We start from the raw sequence: 15,035 nt of genomic DNA on the forward strand, positions 1-15,035 counted from the left end.
TTGTTCTTGCTTTTCTGCATTTTTTCACAAGATCAGTTACAAATGAGATTAAATAATGCCACTTCACATTTATATCTTTCTACTAAGGACCTAGTTGAATCTCATCTTAATATAATTTACTAGTTTCTCCATATTCCAGTAATTTGAGTGCACAAATGTGGAGAAGTAGTGAAGAAAAAATTGCAAATAAAATTACAGAATAGTCAGTGACCTCATAAAAATTTGCCTTTGGCTTTCTTTAATATGGATATACTTATGAAAGCTAAGGAAAACCAGCCCTGAAAACTAAATTCCTCTAATGCATATGTAGTAAACCATAATGTGGTAATGCATCTTATATTGTGCATTGCAAGTATCTTCTAGTTGTACTAAATCAATTTCCTCAGTGAAGACATGGAGGCCTTTTAGTAGGGTGTGGCTGGAGGAAAAAGCAATTTATTTCAAATGCTGATTCAACACTAAACACTTCTGAGGCATAACGATGTTCTATTAATAATATGAGGCACTGTAATGATTTTCAGGGGATTGTATCATTTGTGGTAAGATTGGTTATTTTAACATTACTCAGCAATGTTATACTTTCATGATACTGAATATTGTTGTCTATAAAAACTGTTTTTATAAGCTACAGCAGAGAACAGGCTTCAGAAGTGTTATTTAATGTTATATTTTTGTGTGAAATACACAATTTAAGAAAGTGAGGGCCTCATAATGCTGAGCTGAGTCACTTACATTGCAAACAGCTTATCATGCACACTTCCACAAACAGCTCTGTTAATATATCTCAATCCTGATGTCTAATATTGCTGCATTATGACTTCCAATTGCAGCACCCATTGAGGCCACTGGGAGTTTTACTTTTGATTTCATGAGATGGAGGGTCAAGCCCCTGGTCCTGGACATCTCTTAATAGCCCAGACCTGCAGACATTAGTTCCAGAGGGTTTTCCTGAAACTAGGACTGAAGGATTTCACCCCAAAATAACAATACCTATAACTAGAACTGGTTGAATGAGTCATTGCAAATAATTTATCCCGCAATTTTTATCCCTTAATACAAAGTTTTATCCCTTACTTAATACAAAGTAAGTTATAAATGTAGGACAGACTAAATACAAGTGGCTTGGCAGTTTGCATTATTAGCAAATTCTAAGACCAAGTCAAAATAGCAATGTGAAAACTGCTTCTGATTTCCACTTCTACAAACATTTAGAAATTATTGTAAAAAACAAGTATTGGTGCAACAATGTCACTAAAGTATGAAAAGAAGAATGTGAGCTGAGAAGAAATCCAGGAGACTGGAAACTGGATGGAATAAATATGCATTAATTTCTTGCTTCATGCAGAATATTTACAGTTTCTATTGCTGTAGCAGAGAAAAATTACTGGTAGTAATAGATCCATTTAAAATTAATGTTTCTTAAACCCTAGAATCTCAATGCCACTATAAAATATTACTGAACCAGTGCTAATGTACTAGTGGTTTAACAATGCTGAGTAATTTTCCAGCTGTCTTATGATACTGTCTCTGAATAATTTTCTCTTTTGCTGTATGTGTGTTAGGGGAAGCAATCACCTTTTTAACAAAACGATTTCTTCTCAAAACCTTCTGAGACCATCCTCTCTAACGATTTTTGCCCCATTGGACCCTGATATTGAGGAAGAGGCCATCTCTTTCCCCCATGTAAGTGATGTTGCCTAATGACACTTAGCCTTCTGTCTGTTTTGCATCAGTGATTTTAGAGCTACCATCATCTGTACTGAAAAATGTAAAAAGCCATACTGCTTATTGGTTTTTATCCCATAACCTTGGAGAGTTAGATCAATGGTTCCCAACTGCTGGTTCCTAATACTATTGGTACTTCCAGCTTTTCTGACCCTAGGTTCAACTTCCATATCTTAGGGCCCGATTCTGCTGTCTTTACACTGAGTAGAATCTTAATATCCAAGCCATCCTTCCAAAATTAATGGAAACACTTGCATAAGATATTATTTAATAATAAATGTGGAAGAATCAAGGCCATTATGGTTTATATAGGGCCCAACCCCTCTGCTACCTGCTTCTCACGTAGTTGTGCGTGCTTTATCGTGTATTGGAGAATGATGTGCTCCAAACCCCAGTTTTGTACTCTGTTCCCACTATGGAGAGAAGTATGTATATCTGAAATGTGAGCTGGTAGACTCTAGATCAGAGTTTCTCAAACTGTGGTCCACGAGCTCCATTCAGGTGGCTGCAGATAGTTCCCACTAAGGTGCACGCCTGGGCGGCTGCACATGAAAGAATGAAGGGCCACCCACCTAATTAGTGAAGCCACGCAGGTGTGGCTCCACTAATTAGGTGCCTGGACCCTGGAGAAGATGCACATGTAAAGTGAGGTGGTGGCCTTGGGGGGAATAGGGGGTAAGTGGGAGGGGACAGTGGGGTGAGGTGGGGGAAATAGGTGGGAGGGACAATTGGGTGAGAAGAGGGGGTGGGGGAATTTAGGATGTGCAGGGCTGCGGCGGTCAGAGAAAGAGGCGACTTTCCCCAGCTCCAGAGCTGAGGCTGCCAGCGAGAGACCCCCCTCAGGGGCTGCAGCGGCTGGGGAAAGAGGGCACATCCATTGCATTAGAAAGGTAAGACTACGGATATTAAAATATGAGTTGTGTGCTTTTATTTGTAGAACAAAAAACCATTAATTATTTTTTTAATATAGCGCTTTTATCCAAAGCCCTTTACAATAGTTAGCTAACAGTACAAACAACATTTGGAAAGATCATTCAGTGGTCCGCCGAGACCCTCAGCAATTTTCAAGTGGTCCATGAAAAGAGTTTGAGAACCACTGCTCTAGATAGTACAGGTGAGGTTTCAGCTGAGTAAACTTGCAGTTGCCTGAAAAGGTTGAGTACCCTTTGATTTAAGATGTCGTTCATTAATCCTGTATTTTCAGCAGTGATTATTTAATAAAGTGCCCTGAGCCATTAAAGTTCATTTGGCAGTTGTTTTTCCCCCTCTCCAAAATCTTACTCACATGATAGAGTCTGACTTAATGTTTTATAAAGGGCTTTGCACTGGGAAACAAAAGACCCAGTTACAGGACTAACTACAAAGGACAAAACCCCAGCAAAGAAGGAAATATTGTTCATACTGTGTCAGCAGCTGCAGCTCTCACAATGCATCCTGCTGGCAGGGCCAGGGCCACAAGGTCCTATGGGCTCCCTGCAACTGTTCAACAAGGAGCCCTCCCAGGCTCATTGGCCCCGGAATTGAGGTGGGGGAGTATCTGCATGTGGAACCCTGGTAACTGGGAGGTTTTAGTAACTGGGATGGGATGAGAGATTCCAGGACTGGGTCTAGGGTGACCAGATGTCCCGATTTTATAGGGACCGTCCAGATATTTGGGGCTTTTTCTTATATAGGCTCCTATTACCCCCGTCCCGATTTTTCACACTTGCTATCTGGTCACCCTAACTGGGTCTGTGGGGGAAACCCTGGAAATGGAGAGGAGGAGGCTGTGGGGGGCCCTGGTAAAGGGAGGGATTGGGGATCTGTAGAAGGGATTGTGGCGGAGATACTGACGGGGCCTGTGGCAACTCCAAGTGACTGTGGTGGTGGTATTTAAACAGGGGTTTCAGCAGAAAGGGCCCCTGGTAACTGTGCTTATGGAGGGGAGGGCAGGTGCCCCTGGTAGAGCTGTGTTGTGTGTTTGTGGAAGAGGTAGGGGCCCTGGTAACTGGGGGGGTCCCTTGAAACTCTGCATGTGGGGGAAAGTGGGGGTGGCTCTTGTAGCTGTGTGTGTGGCGGGGGGAACTGGTAACTGTGGAAGCAGCCCCAGTAACGGGGAGTGTGGGGGGAGGTGAGAAGGGCTGGTAACTCTGTGTGTGTGTGTGGGGGGGGTGGGGGTGGGGGTGGGATGGTCCTGGCAACCTAGGGCTGGGGATTGGTAACTTTATGTGTGTGGGGGGAGCAGCTCTGGCGACTGGGGGGCTGGTAACTGTGCGGGGGTGTGTGTTTGTGGTGATGAGAGGTCCTGGTAACTGTGCGGGGGGGGGCGCTGTGTGTGGGGGGAAGGGTGGGGAGAAGAACGGATTGCGCTGGGATCCCGCAGGGGGGCGCCCGCCTCTGTGCACCAGGAGTCCTCCTCCCCGTTCCCGCAGGGTCCACTCCCTAGGCAGGTCACTCAGGGCTCCCTGCTGGGGCCAGTTGAGTGACAGGCAGCCTCTCTTCCCCCCCCCGCCCGCAGTCTTCGGCTTCCCCATTGGTCACGGCGCACGCCAATCATTTTGTGTACGTGCGAATTCTGAGTCCTATTGGTGGACCTTGCCCCGCCCCCTCGGCTTGGGGGGGTGAGTGGGCGTGTCTTGGGGCGGGCCGCCAGTGGTGGGGGTCTCGGACACGGGGCAAGACAAGAGAAGTCCTTCGCACGGCGGTTGCCTTCAGAGGCGGGTGAGGGCCCGGCGCGAGGTGAGTGCGGGTGGCGCGCGCCCCGGCCGGGGGCACGGCGACCCAGAACGCGCATCCTTCGGGGCGGGTACTGGGGGTTGTCCTGAGCGGCCCCCCCTCCCCTCCCCTCCCCAGTGAGCGACCAGCTGCCGCCGAGGGAGACTCCGCAAGGGGTGGCGGGTTCGCTGCGGCCCCGCCCCGCCAGCCCGGGGAGATAATCCCCCTCATCCCCCTGCCGGCCCCCGGCCTCCTGCCGGACCCGCGCCCCTCCCTCCCGGAGCGGGTGGGGCTGTGAGGGGCGCTCTCCCCCTCTTCTCCCCCTCCCCCGATGCTGCTGGTGTCCGGCCCGCTGAGGGGCGAGGGCTGTGGGGAGAGCGGAGCTGGATCCCGGGCTCCGGCTGGGGGAAAGGGGGACCCCGGCCCCACGCTTCGCCTCCGCCCTGGAGTCCCTGTGAGCCCGGCCTGCGGAGACCCGGGCCGGCGCCCCCCGCAAGGACTGGAGGGGTGTGTGTGTGTGTGTGTGCGCGCGTGGGTGGGTGGGTGGAGAATAGTGTCAACCCCCATCCCGGCCACTCTCTCGCGCTGAACGCCTCCCCAGCCGCTAGCCCGCAGCCGTGCCGGGTGCCCCTCGCTGCGGCCGGGGCTCGTGAATCTGCGCCCCCGGAGGTGCTGCCCATTGCCCGCTGGCTCCCTTCACGCTCGTTATTTCTGAGTTTTAAAAACAGGTTTTATTTCCTAAAATGCGCATTTGAGATGTCCGCAGACTGCCCCTCCGGACTTCTCAAAAGCGACCTGTGGCTTTATCGGAGCAGCTGGTTTTTAGAAATCTGTTTGTTTCTTTTTTGTGTGGGAGGAAGTGTGGTTTAGTGGTGAGAGTACAAAAGGCTCGTTTGGCTTCTGATTTCTCTCTCTGCCACCAGCTTATTATGTGTCTTTGGCTTATTTACTTAGGTTCCTTTGAAGTTAGTGGTAATACTTAACAGGAATCTAATTTGTCCTTTAAAGACACCCTGATGGCTTGAATTCTAGGCAGTTGAAAACCAGTTTGAATATTCCTTCTGTCAGCTTTTGTGGTTTTGCAGTTGCATTTCCCTTTTAAAAAATACTTTTCTCTTTGTGCCTTGCTGTGTGAAAGATCTGTTCAAAAATTTGGGAGACAAATTGACCATGCAGGAGAGCTGTGAGCTCAATATACCCAGCGTATCAAATGCACAAAATAAACTGAAAAAATAGAGGAATGCTTCTTCCTCTCATTTTTCACATACAGTAGTGGTAGTAGGTGTTACTTGTAACAAAAGTAGTTTAAAAACTTTCACAGAAGTTGTGATTTAAAAAAAAAAGTTGAATATTTCTAAAAATAGCAGTGTGGATGTTGGGGCTGGCTCCAACTGAGACTTGGGGCTGGTCTATTCTGCAGTGTAAGTCGATGTAATTTACGTCACTCATGAGTGTGAAAGAGATATCCCGCCCCCCCCCCCCAAGTGATGCAAGTTACATCGACTGAAGCGCTGTCCACACCGTCGCTATGTAGGTGGGAGATGCTCTCTCGCTGACATAGCTTCTGCCTCTGTGGAGATGGAGTAATTATGCTGACGGGAGAGCGCTGTCCTGTTGGTATAGCTAGTCTTCACCAGATGTGCTGCAGCTGAGCAGTTGCATCCGTGCAGCTGGGCCAATGTAGTGCTGTAGTGTAGACTTGCCCTTATTAGATACCTAAGTGCAGACGCCTGGAGTCCGGTGGGCTTGAGAGCCCAAGCTACCACTGGAGCCGGAACATCCACGCTGCTATTTTTAGCATGGTATCTCAAGCCCTATTAGTGCCAGTTTGTCTACTGCTCTGAGCAGCTTGATCCCATTGTAGTATAGACATACTCTCCGCGCATCAGTTTCTCCATCTGTGAAATGGGGCTAATGCTTAACTACAACAATGTTGGACATAGCATAAGATTCCTGGGTAGAAGTGCTGTGTAAGTATTTCAGTTCTGCACTGAAAAATTATTAGTTGATTTAATAAAATAGCCTTTTGATTATGTTTTTCTTGTTCATATATGTTGCATAAGGTTAGCTTCCAAATATTATTGCATTGTGATTCCTCTGATTTTTTTTTTTAAACAATTTCGTGATCCTGCAAGCTGTGAAGCACATGCATAAGATACTATGGATAACAACTGCTGTCAACAGCCCTGCTTCTCCGGCACAATATGATTGTCTACCCCAAGGATAGACTTTTCTGTGCAGGACATGTGGCTTTCCTCGAGGGTGGTTCCAGAACTGTAGCATGAAATCATTCAGCATCTGAGACCAACTGCAAACTTCACCGCCGTCTGCTCCAAGTGCAAAGCACACTTGCTCAACCTTGCCTTTATTAATATAAACACATGATACATGTAAGCATAGTGTTTAATATATTAAATAATACATAATCCTCACACAATTTTCCATTGCGGGGAGAAAGAAGGAAGAACTACATGCGACAGATGCTAGTCATGTTGCTTAATACACTTCTGGATGACACTCATGCTGTGTTTAGGAGGGCAGTATAAGTACCTCAGTAGAATAGACTCTTCTGAGGAGACTTTAAAAGGAACTAATGGTAGTTAGGCACCTAATTCCCATTGACAATGAGGGTTAGGTACCTAACTGTTGCCTGTGTCTTTGAAAATCTTCCCTTTTAAGTTTAGGGCTTCTGCTCTGAGAGCCTGATCTTGCTCTAATTTAAGTTAATGGGTGTAGGATAGTGAGTGCCCTGATTCCCTGAGCTATTGGTAGGGATTTAAAAAAAAGTTGTGTAGTGCATACAGTCAGATCTCTCTGTTGGTTCTGAATCCTCCTACAGTATGCTTTCCCAAATCTCCCTCTCCTGCTTGTGGGAAGGGGTGGGCAAGAAGTGTTTTTGTAGTTCTGGCTAGTACTCTGCTCTTGCAGTAGTGTCTCTGCGTGGTGTCTACTTATCACCGTGCTGTATGCTAAAACAGGTTGCCTAGTACTTCATTTTTGTTTGTTTTTTTAACGGGCTACATTAATCCGTATTTCACAATATAGTGCCCATCAAGTTTTTGAAAATGGTAGCACCCCTGGTATGGACAGAGTGAACATAGTTCAATATCTTGTGCAGCCAATTCACAGCTATTGTAAGTGGTGAGTTACACCACTTATGCTAGTAATATATTATATTTTGTGTGTTCAGCATGCTTTGCTACAATGTTGTTGAGCTCTGTTGATCCTCTCAATGCCAGCAGGACATCCTTCACGAGAAGTAGGAAATCTGGGGCTCATTGTTTTAATTGATATATCTGACATCTAGTAGTAGTCTTAAGTTTAGGGATCTGGATACATTCTCTCTGTTTAGAGAGATCAGTATATGAATGTGCGTTTTCCAGACAATTGCTTTTGTTTATCTTTATCTTTATCTTATATATATATATATATATATATATATATATATATATATATATATTGTGGTGGTGCTTGGTGGGCTCCATTGTGTGAGGAACTGGACAAGCACAGAGCAAGAGGCAGTCCCTGCCCCCAAAGAATTTACCATCTAAATTGGTTAGGGGAACAAAAAGTGGTAGAAGTGGAATATTGTTACCCCCATTTTACAGACAGGGAACTGAGGCATAGAGAGTGCACCCATAATCACACAGGAAGCCTGTATCAGTGCTAGGAATTGAACCCAGATATAGAATCAAAGAAGATTAGGGTTGGAAGAGACCTCAGGAGGTCATCTAATCCAACCTCCTGCTCAAAGCAGGACCATGAGTCTTAGGGCTTATCTACACAGAGTGGCAATGGGAGTGCATTTGAGAAATCACACCATGTTGCACATTAACTGGTCTATGTACTGCTGATGTACACTAAAGTTCCCCACTTCCTTTTAAGGATGCTAGGAAACATTTAGGGTGCATCAGCAGGGTCTTGGATCAGTTAATGTACAACATGTTAGTGGGCTTTAGAAATCACACTCTTGTAGTGGTGTATTACCCCACTGTGTAGACAAACAGTTCAGTGTTGTAGCCATTCTTTCACTTCTTATCCCTAGAAAACTGAGTTGATGCTTGGGAGCAGTAATGAAAATATTGTCTGAAACTGCATCACATCCACTTGCTTATCTGTTTTTTTAATTTGTGCACAGATTTTTTTTTTTCACATCTTCATTAGAAACTGCCAAATTTATAATTTGGAAACTAACCCATAGTGTGATTATTGACACTGGTAGCACAGTAGTCTATTTTTAACAGAAAAATGGATTTGATTTCTCAGAGCACAAGAAACTGTTTTTTGTTGTTGCTAGTGTCAACCATCTCCTTTATTCTCCCCAAACAAACCAACCCCCAAAACAAAAACAAACAAAAAGACCCGGAAAACATCAGTGAAAGAGACTAAAGATGAGAAATTTCAGCCAAAGACAGTAAGTTAAGGATCAAAATGGAAGTCTGTGGAATGGTTCTTTTAAGTTATTTGCTGTTATAGCAGCTGTGATATGTGACATTCTTGCAGAGGAAACGGAATAATTTTGCAAATTTGATTTCTTCAAACTATTGATTAAAGTTATATTAAAGTACTATTTTTAAATAGGTGAATGTTAACTGAATGTGTTCTCCTTTGAAATGCTACTAAACAATAAATCCCAGTGCTTGTCAGTAAACCCTTAAACTGACACCATATTTAATTTTACCCATTTCACAAATCAGACTGGCTTTAACCTAAACTTAATGTTACTTAAATTTCGGTATGACTAAATACAAAATACTGGTAAGGGTCTAGATTCATCTTTTTCAAAAATCTTTAATTTCCACTTCATGGAAGTGTTTTAGCTTTCTCAATACTATGGGGACTCTCCTCTGCTGATATATATATCAGCTCCCACTCATAAAAGGTGTGTACTATCAGAATAAGGGTCTTGGAATAATTTGAATGTTAATATGAGGTTAAGAATAGCTGTGTTAATTCCAGCAACACTTATAGGCCACACATATTGAAAACACTTTTCTTTCTGCATATTTATGATGATCTTTATTGGACTTATATGACTAGGCATAACTTGGAAAAGTAATAATCTTTGATGTTTTAAATTATGTATTTTAAGGTGGCAAGATATTAAGGATTGCTTACTAAGTAATTATTTTAGGTCAGATTCATTTAAGTTTTAGCACAATGACACACGTGAACTATTAAGCCTAAAATACAAGGTATGTAATTTACATATTGCCAAAGTAATTGTTTTAAAAATTTAGTGGCTTTTTTTGTGAGTACTGATAGTCAGTCATATGTAGGAGAACAACTTTCTTTACAAGCCTGTGGAGTTTTTTATGTTTGCTAGGATCTTAGTTGTATGTAGAACTACCTGAAAGAACTTAAACAGAATGCTGATGCTTCAGAATGGGCTTTGTATGAAATTGGCTAAGCATTAGCTTCACATTTTGTCTTGAAGTTGGGCAGCATACAAATAGTTTCTTTAGTTTGTTGATTAATACTGATTCTGCAGCTATTTGGAGATTTTTTTAACTTTTAAGATTTTGTTAAATATGATGTGACGTCTGAAACAAATGCTGGTAATTGGGAGACACTTTCTGCATCTGTACATACGCTATCATTGACATCTGTTCTGAGTTCATACTCTGCAGACATCACTGTTTTTAAAAAAAAAAAAAAAAGTAATTTATGCTGTGCCAACTCTCATAACTTCTATTAATACATCATGAACAGAGTTTTAGAATGACTTATGTGCATTTCTCCACAGTGCAAGTATGCAACAAAATTCCTAAAGGTTGCCCCAAGAATAACATTTGCACTTAATATAGTCGTTTTCTCTATGTATCCATATAAAATGAACTTCCATCTAACTGGATAGTAGCTGAAAGTTTTCCTTCATGACATTACCTTCTTCAGATCCTCACTGTAGGAGCCTTGTGTCTAACGTGAACTGTAGAATCATTTAGAATAGAAAAACCGTTGGTGGACATTCATGCATAATATCCCTTAGGTTGAGTCTACATTGTGCTTTTTCATAACCTCCCATGATTGTAATAGGTCACTGTCATCTAGACCTGTTCATAACAGTAAAAATGCCAGTAACTGATCTACAGTAGTTCTTCCACCTTTGCTAACCCTGATGGAGCTATAGCAACAGTGGGAGACTAGGAAAAAAACTCAGGGTAGATAAGGTTTCTGATCCAGTGTTCTGGAATGGGGAGGGTATGAAAAACCTGACCTCTGACTGTCCCTCAGTTACTGTCTGTTTGCCAACTTTGGAGGTTATGGTATACAGTTCTTTCCTACGTTAACCTTAATAACTGTTAGTGTTCTTTTCCCCCTGTCAAGGTTCCTTCCCCACTTGAACTCTAGGGTACAGATGTGGGGACTTGCATGAAAGACCCCCTAAGCTTATTCTTACTAGCTTAGGTTAAAAACTCCCCCAAGGTACAAACTTTGCCTTGTCCTTGAACAGTATGCTGCCACCACCAAGCGTTTTAAACAAAGAACAGGGAAAGAGACCACTTGCGACGTCTTTCCCCCAAAATATCCCCCCAAAGCCCTACTCCCCCTTTCCTGGGGAAGGCTTGATGATAATCCTCACCAATTGGTACAGGTGAATACTGACCCAAACCCTTGGATCTTAAGAACAATGAAAAAGCAATCAGGTTCTTAAAAGAAGAATTTTAATTAAAGAAAAGGTAGAAGAATCACCTCTGTAAAATCAGGATGGTAAATACCTTACAGGGTAATCCGATTCAAAACATCGAGAATCCCTCTGGGCAAAACCTTAAGTTACAAAAAGACACAAAAACAGGAATATACATTCCCTCCAGCACAACTTATTTTACCAGCCATTAAACAAAAGAAAATCTAACGCATTTTCTAGCTAGATTACTTACTAAGTTTACAGGAGTTGTCAGGCTGCATTCCTGATCTGTTCCTGGCAAAAGCATCACACAGACAGACAGACAACCCTTTGTTCCCCCCCTCCAGATTTGAAAGTCTCTTGTCCCCTCATTGGTGGTTTTGGGTCAGGTGCCAGCGAGGTTACCTTAGCTTCTTAACCCTTTACAGGTGAAAGGGTTTTGCCTCTGGCCAGGAGGGATTTTATAGTTCTGTATACAGAAAGGTGGTTACCCTTCCCTTTATATTTATGACACCCGCCCCCCCCCCCATTGGTCGTGGCTATAACTTCTGTAATGATGAGTTCTGAGAACAGAATTTGAGGTTCCTCCTTCTTTATATCTGGCCCCACTAAAGTGCCTATTGCCAAACAGGTGTTTTGCCCATTGCAAAACACATCTTAAATTTCTGGCTGAAGGGGGTTCTTTAAAAGGGTGTGTCCCCTTTGTGGCATTTACACCAAAGTGTCAGTGAGAAATGAGCCACAGGCTAATGGCGTTATTCATGAAGGAGGCCGTGGCAGGGACTCTTTTCAGGGTGTCCTCAATCTAGAGTGGTCATTCTTTAATCCTTTGGGAACAGAGATAAGATTTGACCTCTTTTGAGTAGAGCAGCAGAGTTTTCTAGAGGATCTGAATACTGCTTGGATCTACGCGAGGTGGTTGTGCCTAAGAAGAAATAGAAGAATGGGCATTTGGATGGACAGGACATTTTTCTTGGTTCTCCCTCCCCACCCCCCATCACTTCTGTCTCTTCAGGATACAAGTCATTTTGCTAGTGCAGACTGGCTTTTATAGCTTGTCTCCATCAGTCCAGGTTCCTTGCACACATTTCAAGAGACCTTCTCTCAGTTTTTTAGAACACACATTTTCTTAGATTATTGCTCCTGGGGGAATTCTGTGCCACTGTGTGTGTGCATAATTAATGAGCCCTGCATATTTTTAGTTTTTATGCAGAAAAAAGCTTCTGCCAAAATGTTGCTGCAGTTCTGCCTTTTGCCCACCAGAGGGCACTGTGGCAATTGAACAAAGCAGCAGCTCCTCCCCAGCAAGGGAAGAGAGAGAGCCTGCCTTCTTCACAGCGAGCCAGGTCAGGAGATGGACTATGGGGAGACCAATAGCTTAGGGTGCTGGGTGGCCAGACAGGCTCATAAGGGCTAGTGGAGGGGGACAGACTGGGGCAGGGGCTGAATGAGAGTGGAGGCACAGGGCCACGGAGGGAGGGAGTGCAAGGCCACATGGTGATGGGGGAGGGGATGCAGAGCTACATAGGGATGGGGTGACTGGGTGGGGGCACAGAGACACAGGGGCAGGGGGTACAGAGACCGGGGAGTGGCTGGGTGGGGTCAGAGAGCCACATCGGGATGGGGGAGGGGGTACAGAGACACATGGGGATGGAGGAGGGGGTGCAGGGCCATATGAGGTGGAGGGACACATGGACAGGGGGGTGCAAGGACACATGAGGGTGAAGGAACACATAGGGGCAGGCAGATGTGCCTGAATAAATGGGAGAGGCTAGGGGTCAGCCAGGGTCTGCATGGGAGGAGCTCCCCAACAATCGCTTCTCTCCCCCCCCCCCCCCAAAAAAAACAAAACCAGCAACCCAACCTGTTCTTTACTTTTCCCACCCATACCCAACAACCTTCCAAGTTCAGACCCAGGCTCCTTCCCAGCAATTTACTTCCGTCTCCCTCAGCTCGTCCGTTACCCCTGACTTCCTGAAGCCTTTTTACTGCTTCTGAGGGGTGTGGGAAATATGGTTCTGTGTTATAGTTTAAATGAATTATTACTCAGAGTTCTGTATTATTATGCCTAGTAAGGAATCTATTTGTCAAAAAACATTTCCTGAATCTTTTTGTTGTCTGTATTGTTACAGACATACTTGCTGACAGGTATTTTGAAATAAATGACCAACAGTAATTGAAACTCACGTTGTTTTGACAAATAAATTTTTTTGCAGAATTTTAAGTGTGCAGAATTTTTAATTTTTTGTTTCAGAATTTTAATTTTTTTTGGCACTGAATTCCCCCAGGAGTAGATTATGCAAATGAGTGGTGGCTATCTTTCTGTGACTTGGTGATATTTTCTAGTTGGCGTGGATGCATTAACTAGCAGGCAAAAACTGAAAAACAGTCTGGGTTATACTACTACAGTAACTACATTAGTAATGAAAAAGCAACCAGTGTAGTAAGGCCAACTTTTTGTAATCTGTGTTACAGATCAAGTTGTGTATTTGACTTGAGGGCTGCTTCTTTTTTGTTTTGTTTTTTGTTCCACCTTACTGGTTACTTTTTATAATGTTGCGAAACTTATTTTTCCTTTAGGTATTATAAGTTCCTGTTCTTTCCTGGAATGCATAAATGACACAAAACCCCATGTATCAAATCTGGATTTGTCAAAGTAAAGTAATTTTTCCTCTCTGTCCACATCGACACTTTGACACCACAGTATTTGGCAGTGACTGAAATATATAGAGACAGTGCATACAACACGTGCCTTATGTTTTGCTTATTTTTTTGTATAAAGAATGAGTGTAAATATTTCAAAAATGTTTACTTTCAGTTTATTGCCTTTAAAGAGAGATTATCAACTGAAAATGTAATTAATATTACGGAGGCGTACTCTCAGCTCTGTAGTAAAGGTTCCATTGAATTTTGCACTCAAAGTAGGGGTTCAGTCACTTTGTGTGAAAAATAGTTTGCTCCCCAAAATTGCAGCAACCTACTCTTTGAATATAGAATGAGTTTTCTCAGAATGTAGAAGTAAACCTGTGTAAGTTGCAGTTACTTTTTAAAAAATGGACGCTTTAAGAAATATAGCATCCTGAATCAGACTTTTTTGGTTGTTTTCCCCCAGTGATTGCAGCTCAGGTGGTGTTTACACACAAATTGGCAGAACTAAATCTGGAATTGTGATTTATGTATATCAATTTTGTGGTCTCAAACTGATTTTTAAAGATTGCGTATTAGATTGCTGCATATTTCCCCCCCTTCATGGTATCATAGGGCAGAGTTGTGAATAGTTAGGGCAACCAAACAATCTTTGTAATATGTTTTGTCTGTGGATGTATGCTTTTTTAAAAAAAAGTAAAAACAATGTTTTCAGCTGAGTCTTCTATCAGTTCTTGTTTTACAATTGCATTTTCTTGTTTTCTCTCCTCTGCTTGCCTATCGAAAGGACCCACATAAATGGGGAACTCCTTGAGAGTGTGCATGGAAAACAGTGGAAGTGATATTAAATGCACAACATAAAGAAACTGAAAAATAGTTTTTCTCTAATCTTATCTAGTATTTTTCTGTTACTTGTGGCTTCAGTGGGTAAAATATTTCAGACAATTGTAACTTATAATTTAAGGGACTGCTAAACTTAAAGTTGTGTAAAGTAAAATTTTTCTATATTCTTTACGGTATTTAGTTTTTTACTTTTCTACCTTGCAACTGTCTTCTTCGACCTGCTCTTCCTCGTATCTAGAAGTTACGAGTCGTTCTTTGACAACATTGCCATGTGTCTCTTGCCTGGCTCAGCTGTGAGCACATACAATACTCAAATAGCTCTTGGGCCATATACATTTCAAAATCATTTCATGTGATTGTGCCACATTTTCATTTTCAGCTATTTAAAAAGCTGCCTCGCCCCTAATGATTTCTGTTGACAAAGAAAGCAAGAACAGGAGACTGGATGGATTGGATTTTTATTAATGGGATATAGGGATTGACTTCACTGCGTTGTTAG

General features: G+C 43.1%; 1 protein-coding gene across 2 annotated transcripts in view; it reads left to right on the forward strand.

Annotated features, from left to right (window-relative positions):
- Positions 1-4,355: 4,355 nt before the first annotated feature.
- The window catches only part of WASF3 (WASP family member 3), a 141,070-nt gene continuing 130,390 nt past the window's right edge, over positions 4,356-15,035 (forward strand). For both annotated transcript variants that reach the window (XM_074958751.1, XM_074958724.1), the window contains exon 1: positions 4,356-4,443. The gene's annotated coding sequence lies outside the window, so the exon portion shown is untranslated. The remainder of the gene's footprint in view (positions 4,444-15,035) is intronic.

The sequence above is a fragment of the Natator depressus genome, chromosome 1 (assembly GCF_965152275.1).
Source record: "Natator depressus isolate rNatDep1 chromosome 1, rNatDep2.hap1, whole genome shotgun sequence".
In the NCBI taxonomy this organism is placed as follows: Eukaryota; Metazoa; Chordata; order Testudines; family Cheloniidae; genus Natator; species Natator depressus.